The sequence below is a fragment of the Tamandua tetradactyla genome, chromosome X (assembly GCF_023851605.1).
Source record: "Tamandua tetradactyla isolate mTamTet1 chromosome X, mTamTet1.pri, whole genome shotgun sequence".
In the NCBI taxonomy this organism is placed as follows: Eukaryota; Metazoa; Chordata; class Mammalia; order Pilosa; family Myrmecophagidae; genus Tamandua; species Tamandua tetradactyla.
Genome location: NC_135353.1, coordinates 79,183,806 through 79,199,928, shown reverse-complemented (window position 1 = coordinate 79,199,928; position 16,123 = coordinate 79,183,806). Strand labels below are relative to the sequence as shown.

The window sequence follows — 16,123 nt, the reverse complement described above, 5'->3', positions numbered from 1 at the left end:
ACTATAGGGAAAAGAATGGAAAAATTTGAACAGGGTATGAGGGAACTCAAGGACAATATGAACCGCACAAATATACGTGTTGTGGGTGTCCCAGAAGGAGAAGAGAAGGGAAAAGGAGGAGAAAAACTAATGGAAGAAATTATCACTGAAAATTTCCCAACTCTTATGAAAGACGTAAAATTACAGATCCAAGAAGTGCAGCGCACCCCAAAGAGATTAGACCCAAATAGGCGTTCTCCAAGACACTTACTAGTTAGAATGTCAGAGGTCAAAGAGAAAGAGAAGATCTTGAAAGCAGCAAGAGAAAAACAATCCATTACATACAAGGGAAACCCAATAAGATTTTGTGTAGATTTCTCAGCAGAAACCATGGAAGCTAGAAGACAGTGGGATGATATATTTAAAATACTAAAAGAGAAAAACTGCCAACCAAGACTCCTATATCCAGCAAAATTATCCTTCAAAAATGAGGGAGAAATTAAAACATTCTCAGACAAAAAGTCACTGAAAGAATTTGTGACCAAGAGACCAGCTCTGCAAGAAATACTAAAGGGAGCACTAGAGTCAGATACAAAAAGACAGAAGAGAGAAGTATGGAAAAGAGTGTAGAAAGAAGGAAAATCAGATATGATATATATAATACAAAAGGCAAAATGTTGGAGGAAAATATTATCCAAACAGTAATAACACTAAATGTCAATGGACTGAATTCCCCAATCAAAAGACATAGATTGGCAGAATGGATTAAAAAACAGGATCCTTCTATATGCTGTCTACAGGAAACACATCTTAGACCCAAAGATAAACATAGGTTGAAAGTGAAAGGTTGGGAAAAGATATTTCATGCAAATAACAACCAGAAAAGAGCAGGAGTGGCTATACTAATATCCAACAAATTAGACTTCAAATGTAAAACAGTTAAAAGAGACAAAGAAGGACACTATATACTAATAAAAGGAACAATTAAACAAGAAGACATAACAATCATAAATATTTACGCACCGAATCAGAATGCCCCAAAATACGTGAGGAATATACTGCAAACATTGAAAAGGGAAATAGACTCATATACCATAACAGTTGGAGACTTCAACTCACCACTCTCATCAAGGGACAGAACATCTAGACAGAGGATCAACAAAGAAATAGAGAATCTGAATATTACTATAAATGAACTAGACTTAATAGACATTTATAGGACATTACATCCCACAACAGCAGGATACACCTTTTTCTCAAGTGCTCATGGATCATTCTCAAAGATAGACCATATGCTGGGTCACAAAGCAAGTCTTAACAAATTTAAAAAGATTGAAATCTTACACAACACTTTCTCGGACCATAAAGGAATGATGTTGGAAATCAATAATAGGCAGAGTGCCAGAAAATTCACAAATACGTGGAGGCTCAACAACACACTCCTAAACAACGACTGGGTCAAAGAAGAAATTGCAAGGGAAATTAGCAAATACCTCGAGGCGAATGAAAATGAAAACACAACATATCAAAACTTATGGGACGCAGCAAAGGCAGTGCTAAGAGGGAAATTTATTGCTCTAAATGCCTATATCAGAAAAGAAGAAAAGGCAAAAATTCAGGAATTAACTATCCATTTGGAAGAACTGGAGAAAGAACAGCAAGCTAACCCCAAAGCAAGCAAAAGGAAAGAAATAACAAAGATTAGAGCACAAATAAATGAAATGGAAAACATGAAAACAATAGAGAATATCAATAAGGCCAGAAGTTGGTTCTATGAGAAAATCAATAAGATTGATGGGCCCTTAGCAAGATTGACAAAAAGAAGAAGAGAGAGGATGCAAATAAATAAGATCAGAAATGGAAGAGGAGACATAACTACTGACCTCACAGAAATAAAGGAGGTAATAACAGGATACTATGAACAACTTTACGCTAATAAATACAACAATTTAGAGGAAATGGAGGGTTCCTGGAAAGACATGAACAACCAACTTTGACTCAAGAAGACATAGATGACCTCAACAAACCAATCACAAGTAAAGAAATTGAATTAGTCATTCAAAAGCTTCCTAAAAAGAAAAGTCCAGGACCAGGTGGCTTCACATGTGAATTCTACCAAACGTTCCAGAAAGAATTAGTACCAATTCTCTTCAAACTCTTCAAAAAAATCGAAGTGGAGGGAAAACTACCTAATTCATTCTATGAAGCCAACATCACCCTCATACCAAAACCAGGCAAAGATATTACAAAAAAAGAAAACTACAGACCAATCTCTCTAATGAATACAGATGCAAAAATCCTCAATAAAATTCTAGCAAATCGTATGCAACAGTACATTAAAAGAATTATACATCATGACCAAGTAGGATTCATCCCAGGTATGCAAGGATGGTTCAACATAAGAAAATCAATTAATGTAATACACCATATCAACAAATCAAAGCAGAAAAATCACATGATCATCTCAATTGATGCAGAGAAGGCATTTGACAAGATTCAACATCCTTTCCTGTTGAAAACACTTCAAAAGATAGGAATACAAGGGAACTTCCTTAAAATGATAGAGGGAATATATGAAAAACCCACAGCTAATATCATCCTCAATGGGGAAAAATTGAAAACTTTCCCCCTAGGATCAGGAACAAGACAAGGATGTCCACTATCACCACTATTATTCAACATTGTGTTGGAGGTTCTAGCCAGAGCAATTAGACAAGAAAAAGAAATACAAGGCATCAAAATTGGAGGGGAGGAAGTAAAGCTATCACTGTTTGCAGACGATATGATGCTGTACGTCGAAAACCCGGAAGGATCCACAGCAAAACTACTAGAGCTAATAGGTGGGTACAGCAAAGTAGCAGGTTACAAGATCAACATTCAAAAATCTGTAGCATTTCTATACACTAGTAATGAACAAGCTGAGGGGGAAATCAAGAAACGAATCCCATTTACAATTGCAACTAAAAGAATAAAATACCTAGGAATAAATTTAACTAAAGAGACAAAAAACCTATATAAAGAAAACTACAAAAAACTGCTAAAAGAAATCACAGAAGACCTAAATAGATGGAAGGGCATACCGTGTTCATGGATTGGAAGACTAAATATAGTTAAGATGTCAATCCTACCTAAATTGATTTACAGATTCAATGCAATACCAATCAAAATCCCAACAACTTATTTTTCAGAAATAGAAAAACCAATAAGCAAATTTATCTGGAAGGGCAGGGTGCCCCGAATTGCTAAAAACATCTTGAGGAAAAAAAACGAAGCTGGAGGTCTCACGCTGCCTGACTTTAAGGCATATTATGAAGCCACAGTGGTCAAAACAGCATGGTATTGGCATAAAGATAGATATATCGACCAATGGAATCGAATAGAGTGCTCAGATATAGACCCTCTCATCTATGGACATTTGATCTTTGATAAGGCAGTCAAGCCAACTCACCTGGGACAGAGCAGTCTCTTCAATAAATGGTGCCTAGAGAACTGGATATCCATATGCAAAAGAATGAAAGAAGACCCATCTCTCACACCCTATACAAAAGTTAACTCAAAATGGATCAAAGATCTAAACATTAGGTCTAAGACCATAAAACAGTTAGAGGAAAATGTTGGGAGATATCTTATGGATCTTACAACTGGAGGCGGTTTTATGGACCTTAAACCTAAAGCAAGAGCACTGAAGAAGGAAATAAATAAATGGGAACTCCTCAAAATTAAACACTTTTGTGCATCAAAGAACTTCATCAAGAAAGTAGAAAGACAGCCTTCACAATGGGAGACAATATTTGGAAATGATATATCAGATAAAGGTCTAGTATCCAGAATTTATAAAGAGATTGTTCATCTCAACAACAAAAAGACAGCCAACCCAATTACAAAATGGGAAAAAGACTTGAACAGACACCTCTCAGAAGAGGAAATACGGATGGCCAAGAGGCACATGAAGAGATGCTCAATGTCCCTGGCCATTAGAGAAATGCAAATCAAAACCACAATGAGATATCATCTCACACCCACCAGAATGGCCATTATCAACAAAACAGAAAATGACAAGTGCTGGAGAGGATGCGGAGAAAGAGGCACACTTATCCACTGTTGGTGGGAATGTCAAAGGGTGCAACCACTGTGGAAGGCAGTTTGGCGGTTCCTCAAAAAGCTGAATATAGAACTGCCATACGACCCAGCAATACCATTGCTAGGTATCTACTCAAAGGACTTAAGGGCAAAGACACAAACGGACATTTGCACACCAATGTTTATAGCAGCATTATTTACAATTGCAAAGAGATGGAAACAGCCAAAATCTCCATCCACAGAAGAGTGGCTAAACAAACTGTGGTATATACATACGATGGAATATTATGCAGCTTTAAGACAAGATAAACTTATGAACCATGTAATAACATGGATGGACCTAGAGAATATTATGCTGAGTGAATCCAGCCAAAAACTAAAGGACAAATACTGTATGGTCCCACTGATGTGAACGGACATTCGAGAATAAACTTGAAATATGTCATTGGTAACAGAGTTCAGCAGGAGTTAGAAACAGGGTAAGACAATGGGTAATTGAAGCTGAAGGGATACAGACTTTGCAACAGGACTAGATACAAAAACTCAAAAATGGTCAGCACAATAATACCTAATTGTAAAGTAATCATGTTAAAACACTGAATGAAGCTGCATCTGAGCTATAGGTTTTTGTTTTGTTTTGTGTTGTTTTGTTTTGATTTTACTATTATTACTTTTATTTTTTTCTCTATATTAACATTCTATATCTTTTTCGGTTATGTTGCTAGTTCTTCTAAACCAATGCAAATGTACTAAGAAATGATGATCATGCATCTATGTGATGATGTTAAGAATTAATGATTGCATGTGTAGAATGGTATGATCTCTAAATGTTGGGTTAATTTCTTTTTTTCCATTAATTAAAAAAAAAAAAAAAGAGAGAGAAGGGATAATTGGAGATGAAGGGATACAGACTGTACAACGGGACTGGATATAAAAACTCAGAAATGGACAGCACAATACTACCCAATTGTAATGCAATTATGTTAAAACACTGAATGAAGCTGCATGTGAGGTATAGGTTTTTTGTTTTTGTTTTTTTTGTTTTTTTTCTTTCTATTATTGTTTTAGTTCTTATTCTGTTGTCTTTTTATTTCTTTTTCTAAATCGATGCAAATGTACTAAGAAATGATGAATATGCAACTATGTGATGTTGTTGAGAATTGCTGATTGTACATGTGGATTGGAATGATTTCTAATTGTTTTGTTAATTCTTTTTTTAATTAATAAAAAAAAAATACTATCAATATAAAAATGGCAATTGAAAAAAAAAAAAAAAAAAAGAAGAAGAAAGTGCCAAAATTGAGGACCAAACTGCTCACCTGGAAGAACTTGAGAAAGTGCAGCAAAGTAGCCCCAAAGCAAATAGAAGAGAGAAGATTAAATCAGAGTTAAATGAACGGGAGAACAAAAGAACAATAGAAAGGGTCAATAAAACCAAAAGTTGGCTTTTTGAAAAACCAGTAAAATTGATGGACCACTAGCAAGGCTGACAAAGAAAAAAAGAAAGAGGATGCAAATAAACAAAATAAGAAATGACAGTAGGGTCATTGCCACAGACCCTGAAGAAACAAAAAGAAATCATAAGAGGATACTATGAACAACTCTATGCCAACAAACTAGACAACTTAGATGAAATGGACAAATTCCTGGAAACACATGAATAAGCTACACCAACTCAAGAAGAAATCGGAGAACTCAACAAACCAATCACAAGTAATGAGATTCAATCAGTCATCAAAGATCTTCCCACAAAGAAAACTCCAGAGCTTCACAGGGGAATTTTATCAAACATTCCAAAAAGAACTAAAGCCAATCCAGCTCAAATTTTTCCAAATAATTGAGGAAAAAGAAACATTACCTAAGTCATTTTATAAATCTAAAATCACTTTAATACCAAAACCAGGTGAAGATGCTGAAAGAAAGGAAAACTACAGGCCAACCTTCCCAATGAGCATAGATGTAAAAATTCCAAACAAAATACCAGCAAATCAAATGCAACAACACATTAAAAGAATTATACACCATGAGCAAGTGGGGTTTATACCAGGAAAGCAAGGAAGGTTCAACACAAGAAAATCAGTTAATATAATACAGCACATTAACAAAATGAAAGGGAAAAATCACACAATCATCTTGATTGATTCTGAAAAAGCATTTGACAAGATTCAATATCCTTTTCTGATTAAAACACTTCAAAAGATAAGAATCCATGCTACATTCCTCAATATGATAAAAGGCATATATGAAAAACACATAGTCAGCATCGTCCTCAATGTAGAGAGACTGAAAGCTTTCCCCCTAAGATCAGGAACAAGACGAGGATGTCCTCTGTCATCACTATTATTCAACATTGTACTAAAAGTTCTAGTGACAGCAATCAGGCAGGAAAAAGAAATAAAAGGCATCCAAATTGGAAAGAAGAAGTAAAACTTTCACTATTTGCAGATGACATGATACTATACTTGGAAAATCCTGAGAAATCTACCACAAAGTTACTAGAGCAAATAAATTCAGCAAGGCAGCAGGATATAAAATTAATGTACAAAAATCAATAAGGTCCATTTTAGAGTTTTTGTATCTAGTCCTGCTGCACAGTCTGTATCCCTTCAGCTCCAATTACCCATTATCTTACCCTGTTTCTAACTCCTGCTGGACTCTGTTACCAATGACATATTCCAAGTTTATTCTTGAATGTCGGTTCACATCAGTGGGACCACACAGTATTTGTCTTTTAGTTTTTGGCTAGACTCACTCAGTATAATGTTCTCTAGGTCTATCCATGTTATTACATGCTTCATAAGTTTATCCTGTCTTAAAGCTGCATAATATTCCATTGTATGTATATACCACAGTTTGTTTAGCCACTCGTCTGTTGATGGACATTTTGGCTGTTTCCATCTCTTTGCAATTGTAAACCTAATTGTAAAGTAATCATGTTAAAACACTGAACGAAGCTGCATCTGAGCTGTAGGTTTTTGTTGTTGTTGTTGTTTTGTTTTGTTTTTTGTTTGTTTTTGTCTGTCTGGTTGTTTTTTTTTTGTTTTTTTTGTTTTTACTATTATTATTACTTTTATTTTTTTTCTCTATATTAACATTCTATATGTTTTTCTGTTGTGTTGCTAGTTCTTCTAAACCAATGTAAATGTACTAAGAAACGATGATCATGCATCTATGTGATGATGTTAAGAATTACTGATTGCATATGTAGAATAGTATGATTTCTAAATGTTGGGTTAATTTCTTTTTTTTCTTTTTTCCGTTAATTAATAAAAAAAAATCAATAAGGTTTCGGGCGGGCCATGGTGGCTCAGTAGGCAGAGTTCTTGCCTGCCATGCTGGAGATGCAGGTTTGATTCCCGGTGCCTGCCCATGCAAAACAAAAAAAAAAAAATCAAGATGGTTTCTATACACAAGCAAAGCAATGACTTAACTGAAGAATCAGTTAAGGAAAAAATTCCATTCAAAATCATCAAATATCTAGGAATTAACTTAATCAGAGATGCAAAGGACTTGTACACAGAAAACTACATAACATTGCTAAAATAAATCAGAAGAGATCTAAATAGGTGAAAAGACATTCCCTGCTCATGGATAGGAAAGCTAAATATAGTTAAAATGTCAATTCTACCCAAATAGATCTACAGATTCAATGCAGTACCAATAAAATTCCAACAATCTACTTTGAAGTCTTGGAAAAACTAGTTACCAAATTCATCTGGAAGGTAAAGAGACCTCAAATAACTTAAAACATCCTAACAAAGAATAACGAAGTGGGAGGATTAACATTTCCTGATTTTAAAACTTATTATAAAGCCACAGTGGTCAAAACAGCATGATACTGGCACAAAGATAGAAGTATTAGCTAGTGGAATCAAATAGAGGGCACATAAAGAGACTACCAATCTATGGTCACCTGATCTTCAACAAGGCCCCAAAATCCACTGAATGAGACAAAATAGTCTTTTCAATAAATAGGCATAGGAGAACTGGATATCAATAGCCAAAGGAATGAGAGGACTCTTGCCTTACACCCTATACAAAAATTAACTCAAAGTAGATCAAACACTTAAATATAAGAACCAATACCATAAAGTTTCCAGAGGAAAATGTAGGGAAACATCTACAAGACCTAGTCAAAGGAGATAGCTTCCTAAACTTTACACCCAAAGAATAAACAACAAAACAAGAAGTAAATATATGGTAACTCCTCAAAAATCAAATGCTTCTGTGTCTCAAAAGACTTTTTCAAAAAGGTAAAAAGGCAGGTAAATCAATGGGAGAAAATATTTGGAAATCACACATTGGACAAAGGTTTGATATTCTGTATACATCAAGAAATCATACAACTCAATAACAAAAGAACAAGCAATCCAAACTTAAAGTTGGCTAAAGATATGAATAGGCATTTTTCTGAAGAACTAAAGCAGATGGCTAAAAAGCACATGAAGAGTTGTTCACTCTCATTAGCTATAAGGGAAATGCAGATCAAAACTGCAATGAGATACCACCTCACACCTATAAGAATAGTTATTATAAAACAAACTGAAAACTACAAATGTGGGAGAGGCTCTAGAGAAATTGGGACACTTATGCACTGCTGGTACAGGTGCTTTGGAAGACAGTTAAGTGGTTTCTTAAGAAATTAAATATTAAGTTGTCCTATGTCCTGGCAATACCATTACTCAGTATACAGCCAGAAGAGTTAAAAGCAGTGACACAAATTGACATTCGCACACCAATGTTCATAACAGCACTATTCACAATCACCAAAAGATGGAAACATTCCAAAGGTCCATCAACAGATGAGTGGATCAACAAAATGTGATATATACATATGATGGAATATAATGCAGCAGTAAGATAAAATGATGTCCTGAAGCACATGACAAGACAGATGAGCCTTGAGGAGACAATGTTGAGTGAAATAAACAGGCATAAAATGTGTGAGGTGGTATCTCATAAAAGGAGAGATATTGTATGATTCCACTTTTATGAGCATTGTATAAGTAAAATCAGAGGCTTATAATACAGAATTAGAGCACCGAGAGATACACAGAAGCTTGAGATGAGTGAAAAGTTAGCTAATAAGGCTGAACTCAAATGTAAGGAGATAGATAGACATGAAGGCAGTTCACTAGTGGGTCTGTAAGTAATATTACCACACTGAAGGTGAACATGATTGAAAAGGGTTGCACAGACTCCTGTGTCCCACTGATTAACATTACAAATATAAATAACTTCTTGAATGAACTACTGCAAAGGTATGAATCTTGTATAAAGAGTATATAATTTCTGGGTATTATTGAATGCTATGGGCTATGTTTAACAGAAAAACATCAACAGTAACACAGCAATACCAGGAGTACATAATGGGGGGAGCAACAAGAGTTAGGGGGAGGTTTGGATTTTCTATTTGGTGAGGGTGTGTTAATTGGTTATCTTTCTCTTGGGAACAATGAAATTATGTAAAATTGATGGACTATTGACTTTGGACATTATACATGAGGCCCAGCAGATGGAGGTGACTAAAAGAAGCACTGAGTGAGAAGTGGATTGGTGAACAATCATGTATACATACGATGGTATACTGTGCTGCTACCAAAAGGAATGAAGTTATGAGTCATGCAATGATGTGAATAAACCTGTGGGACATTTGTTGAGGCAAAATAAGCCAAAAACTAAAGAGCAAATAGTGTATGATCTCATTTAGAAAATACTTATAAGAAAATTGGACCCTAGACTGTAAACTCTTATAGCTGTCACATTTAGTGTGGAGTGGTAATTGTTATTTTTGGATTTTGAAGGACTGCTTTATAATATGTATAACCTGGAATTTAGAGATAAGAAAAAAACTCATCAAGTCAAGATTAAGATAATTCAGAATACAGGAAGGTAAGGAAGACATTGCCCATATTTTAGAATTTCACCTACTCTTTGAGACCAAAGGCAGAAAGGATTGTTTTATCCAGAACCTAAATTTTCAGTAGCACATAATCTAACTCAGCTTGTCTGGATAGATCATTTAAACAATCCAAACACAGGGGCCCCAGAATAAGAATGAGAGCTTTTAATTCTGTACAGTATAATGTAATGTCTGGATACACCCAAGAGTATACTAAGCAGATAATCAAAAAGTATTGGCAAAGTCCCCTGAGGGATGGGAGAAAAAATAAGGAACTGTTAAACTTCACCACAGGGGAAACCCTGAATGCTGTGCCAAATATTAGGGACACCCAAATCAATAGGCTAAGCCCTTGATCTTGAGGCTTGCTCTTGTGAAGCTTACGTATGTAGCAGAGAAGCTTAGCCTACCTACAGATATGCCTAAGAGTCACCTCCAGACAACTTCTTTTGTTGCTCAGATGTGGCCTCTCTCTCTTGAAACCCAACTCTGCATGTGAAACCATTGCCCTTCTCCCTATATGGGACGTGACATCCAGGGATTAAAGTCTCCTTGGTGGCATAGGAGATGACCCCTAGGGAAGAGTCTGGTCTTGGCACCATGGAATCAACAATGCCATCCTGACCAAAGGGGGGGAAAGAAGTATAACAAAGAAGGTATCAGTGGCTGAGAGAGTTCAAATAGAATTGAGAAGCTACTCTGAAGGTCACTCTTATGCAAGCTTCAGTTGGAGATAGTTAGTATCATAACTTGCCAAATCCCAACCAAAATCATTCCTGCCAATCCTAAATAATACCTAGGGCATTATATAAGAATCTACAAGGGTTCCATGCAGTAGGGTAACTTTCCAGAAACCTACAACCTCTAGATGGATCCCTGGACCAGATAAGTCCTGGAGTGCAGAGGGGCCAGTCTCTCCAGAACAACAACTAGTTCCATCCTCTATCCCATGTTAACAATAGTCCCTTATAACATGAAAAAGTTAGAATGGCCATAGCCTGAATACCCTAAAGAGTAAGAGAAAGATCAAAGGTGATGGTGGAGTTATACAGAGAAGGTCAGGTCTAACAAATGAGTATGAGTGCTGAATCAGCATATTAATATTCTTTTTAGAGTCCAGTCCCTAAAATTGTGGAATTGTAATCCATACCAAACTCTGAAATCTTTTCTACAACTAATTACTGTGATGTGCTTTGAAATTTATTGTTTTTTGTACATATGTCATTTTTCACAAAAGAGAAAGGATAATAGAGAAGATAGGATTTAACAATGAATATGAGTGCTGAATCAATGTATTGATATTTCTTTTGGTCTTCGGTGTCTTGGAGAAATAGAAGAAAAAGTGAAAAATCAGGGAACTGTAAACTATACCAAACTTTAAAATCTGTTCTATAACTACTTGATAAAATGTACTTGGAAATTTATTGCTTTTCTGAATATATGTTATCTTTCACAATAAAAAAAAGTTTAAAAGATAGCAAACAAGAAATAAATAAAAAACTTATTACAAAGCTACAAAAATCAAAGCACCATGGTTCTGGGAAAAGGAAAGACATATAGACCAATGGAACAGATTGTTAACACAGAAATACATCCACATATCTATGGCCAATTGATTTTAGGCAAAGGAGCCAAGTCCAATCAATAGGAACAAACATTCTCTTCAACAAATAATGATGCTGAGAAAACTGGATATTCACGTGCAAAAGAATGAAAGTGGACCATACCACTTACCATATGCAAATTTCAATTGAAAGTGGATCAACAGCCCAAATATAAGAGCAAAAACTATAAAACTTTTAGAAGAGCACATAGGGCAATATCTTCAGGACTCCTACTAGGCAGTGGATTCTTACTAGGGTAAGGGAAGGGGGGAATGTGTGAATTAGTTCATAAAGTTTTGTGATTTGTTTGAGATGTTGTGAAAGTTCTGGTATTTGATGGTTCTGAAGGCAACACGATATTATGAATGTGTGAATCCCACTAAATGGAATGCTCCAGAGTTGCTGATATTGGAAAGTTTATATTACATATATATTTTGACATTTAAAAAAACAAGAGAGTGATATCATCAACATGATGATGTAAGATATCCCCTGGAAAAGTCACCCCTCAGAAACAACTAATAAAATGACAGATCCCACTTGCTTGGAACTCTGGAGGATGATAGAGACTGAAGAAATACTCCACAAATGATGAATCGAAGAAAAAAGAGGGAAAAAAAGGTAGGGGAACTGTGACCCAGACCTGCCACTCCAAACCCTACCCTCTCAGTCCCACATAACTAGGAGTCACACAGGAGCAGGACAGGGGACCTGTTGTCATGGATTCAAACAAAAGAGTCATTCACAGAAGCAAATCAGAACCTTATTTAGATCAAGGTGCAGGGATCCAAGTCTGCAGAGACCCAGGGGGAACAGAAGGGGCTGGTGAGTGAGTGTATACAGAAGAGGCTCAAGGAAATACAAAAAAAAAAAACCCTGCATAACTGTTGCTAACAGGTACACAGACTCAATCCATAATTATTGATGCAGCAGCTGAACAAAAGAATGTACCATAAGGAAGTAAATGGAAGCAGAAAGGCCTCATGAAAAAAAAAAAAGTGGGTGCAGGTAATAGAGCTGCTGAAAGGCAGGACAGGTCCCAGAACATAAAAATGCAATGAAAAGGGGGCACTAAGTGAGGGAGAGAATTTAAACAAATCATAGGAGCAGAAGAGAAAATTCTGCACAAAAACAAATAGACCAGATCAGTATTCCTGGAAAAAGAGCAGAGAAAAGGAAGCTTTCTCCTGGAGGGGAAGCAATTATACATAGAATGACAATCTTAAAAGTTTTACTGCCCATCCAGGGTAAAAATCAAGTGCAGAAACCCTGAAAAAATCTGAACAGTAAAACATGGGATACTCTAAATATCTAGCATATGTTGAACTGAGCATCAAAGAACAACAATAGCACATAACCATTCTACATTAAAACCCTAGGCAAAAGGGAGAGACTGACCTTCAGAATCAGAACGTTTATATTGCATATATATTTTGACAATTAAAAAAATGAGAGTGATGGCATCAACATGGTGATATAAGACATCCCCTGGAAAACTCTCCCCTCAGAAACAACTAATAAAAGGACAAGTCCCACTTCCTTGGAACTCTGGAGGATGATCGAGACAGGAGAAATACTCCACAAATAACCAGATGTTCAGACATCAGCAATAAATTAAAGCCATACCAAGAACAGTAAGAAATGGCTCAATTAAGGGAAAAATTAAAACTTCAGAGGGAAACAGAATTTGGAACAACTAATCAAAAAGTTCAAACTCCTAAATAAAATCAAGGAGATAAAGGAAATATGGTTAAAAATAAACTAACGGTGGATATAGAGCTAAAAGATATTAAGAACACAATATGTGAGTGTAAAGAATTTGAAAGCTTAAAAAGAAACATAACAAATTATGGAAATTAAAGGCACAATAAGGGAGATTAAAAATACATCAGAGTGGAGTGCAAGGGTCTCGCCCGCCATGTGGGAGATGATTCCTGGCCCATGCACTTCCCAAACAAACAAACAAACAAACAAAAAACCAAAACAAACAAAAATTCAACAAATGATGCTGCAATAAGGGGATGTTCACATGGAAAAAATAATTAAATGTGACCCCCGCCATGCAGCATACAAAAAAAATGCACCAGAGGCATATAACACAAAATTTGAACAGGCAGAAGAAAGACAGAAAAACAATAAGACAGAAAAATTGAAATCATGCAGTCAGAGGAACAGATAGAGAAACAAATAGGAAAAGATGAGCAATGTTTCAGGGACTTGAGTGACAGGATAAACCATAAAAACAAACACAGGGACATTACAACTGACCCCACTAAAATAAAAAAGATTAAAAGAGAATACCATGAACAACTATATGCCAAAAATGAGGCAACTTAGATGAACAAATTCCTAGAAACACATGAACAGCCTACACTGACTCCAGAAGAAATAAAAGATCTCAACAGAACAATTACAAGCAAAGAGATTGAACCAATCATAAAAAATTTCCTAACAAAGAAAAGGTCAGGGTTGGATGGTGTCAAAGGTGAATTCTATGAAATATTCCAAGAAGAATTAATGTCAGTCATGCTCAAACTCTTCTAAGAAATTGAAGGAGAGGGAACACCACTAAACATATTCTATGAGGCCAACATTTCCTTTATACAAAAAGTAAAATAAAGATGCTATAAGAAAAAAATTACAGACCAATTTCTCTTATGAATATAGATGTAAAAATCTTCAACAAAACACTGGCAAATGGAATCCAACAGCACACCAAAAGAATTAAATACCATGATCATATGGGATTTATTCCAAGTATCCAAAGATTGTTAAACATAAGAAAATCAACTTATGTAATATACTACATTAACAAAACTAAGGGAAAAACACATGATCATCTCAATGACAAAGAAAATTGATTTGACAAAATCCAGCATGCCTTCTTGATTAAAAACATTAAATAGGGCCCCAGGATGGCTGGCCCATGGGTGCTATGAGCCAAGTGCTGGGGATGCCGCAGGCAGAAGATGACAACAATGAGCAAGAGGATGAGCTTGTGGGGCTACTGGACTATGGGGATGGGCTCAACTCCTTGAATGCTGACCTGGACAACAGGGCTGAGGAGGCAGTTCTGGATTTAGCAATCCCTTAAGCACTGAGGTGAAGCCAACCATCTTGCTCATGGGCCTGAGAAATGACAAGTCATCTATTCAGAAAGTTGTCTTTCACAAGATGTCTCCCTGTTATTGGAGAGCACTAAGAAGATATGCCAGGAAGATGTTTCCAATATCTCTTTTGTTAATTTTCAGATTTGGGATTTCCCAGTGCAGATTGACATTTTTTACCCTACATTTGACTATGAGATGATCTTCAGGGGAACAGGAGCACTGGTATTTGTCATCGACTCCCAGGACGATTATATGGAAGCGCTCACCAGGCTCCACTTCACTGTGACCCAAGCCTACAAAGTCAACACTGACATCAACTTTGAGGTATTTATTCATAAAGTGGATGGCCTCCCAGATGACAACAAAACTGAAAGCCAAAGAGATATTCACCAGTGGACAAATGATGACCTTGCAGATGCTGGACTAGAAAATATTCACATTGGCTTTTATCTGATAAGCATATATGATCATTCAATATTTGAAGCTTTTAGAAAAGTGATTCAGAAACTGATTCCACAACTCCCAACCCTGGAGAATTTTCTGAACATCTTTATCTCAAGTTCTGGAATTGAGAAGGCAATTCTCTTGGATGTTGTCAGCAAAATTTATATAGCAACTGATAGCACTCCAGTGGATATTGCTTGCTTTGTCAGAGAGGATAACTTTGAAAGAAAAGGGCTTACTGACTATAATTTCTACTGCTTCTGGAAGACCATCCATGAAGCATGTGAGGTGAGAATGAGAGTGGTGAAATCGCAAAAGGTTCAGAATTGGCTGCAGAAGAAAAAAAAGAGCCATCCTTAATGGGTCCCCTAGAGTGCTGCTGTAGGTGAGATTTCAGGAACTTCTTTCGAAATCAGATCTTTATGATGAAGCTGCTGTGCCCTGTTACACTACAGCAAGAGGAAAGAGTAGATGACATGACATGGACCTGTTCTTAAAAAATAAATTCCTGGGTACACGGGTAGTTAGTTCAGTGGTTGTAATGCCCACCTTTCATGCGGGAGACCCAGCTTTGATTCCCCGACCATGCACCCAAAAAAAAAAGAAAAGAAAAAAAAATCCTGCAACCCACTCAATCTTCTCTTTTCTAAAGTAATCCCTTTGAAGCAAAAAGTTACATATTAACAATGATTAACCTCCACTCTAATTTCATTACACAAATGTAGACTTTTTTGGTCTGTAGTAAGAAAAAGCATTGTAAGAACTGCCTGGAACTGCATATATTTTGCACTTTTTCATGTTTCTTTTCTCATTGAACTGAACTTTGATAAAACTACTGTTCTACACTTTTTTCTGCACTTGGTGTCAAGGACATGCATACTTTAGTCTGTATACATAAGGCAATTGGAAATTAACCAAAAAATGATACATTGAGAATGACTTTTTATAAATATGGAAATATTTGCTACCAATTGTTAAAAAGAAACATTTTTCAGTGCAGCTGG

The 16,123-nt window shown here is 36.0% G+C and overlaps 1 pseudogene; it reads left to right on the top strand.

Moving 5' to 3' along the window:
• The first annotated feature begins 14,500 nt into the window (after positions 1-14,500).
• On the top strand, positions 14,501-15,504 carry LOC143671128 (ras-related GTP-binding protein D pseudogene; annotated as a pseudogene).
• The last annotated feature ends 619 nt before the right edge of the window (positions 15,505-16,123 follow it).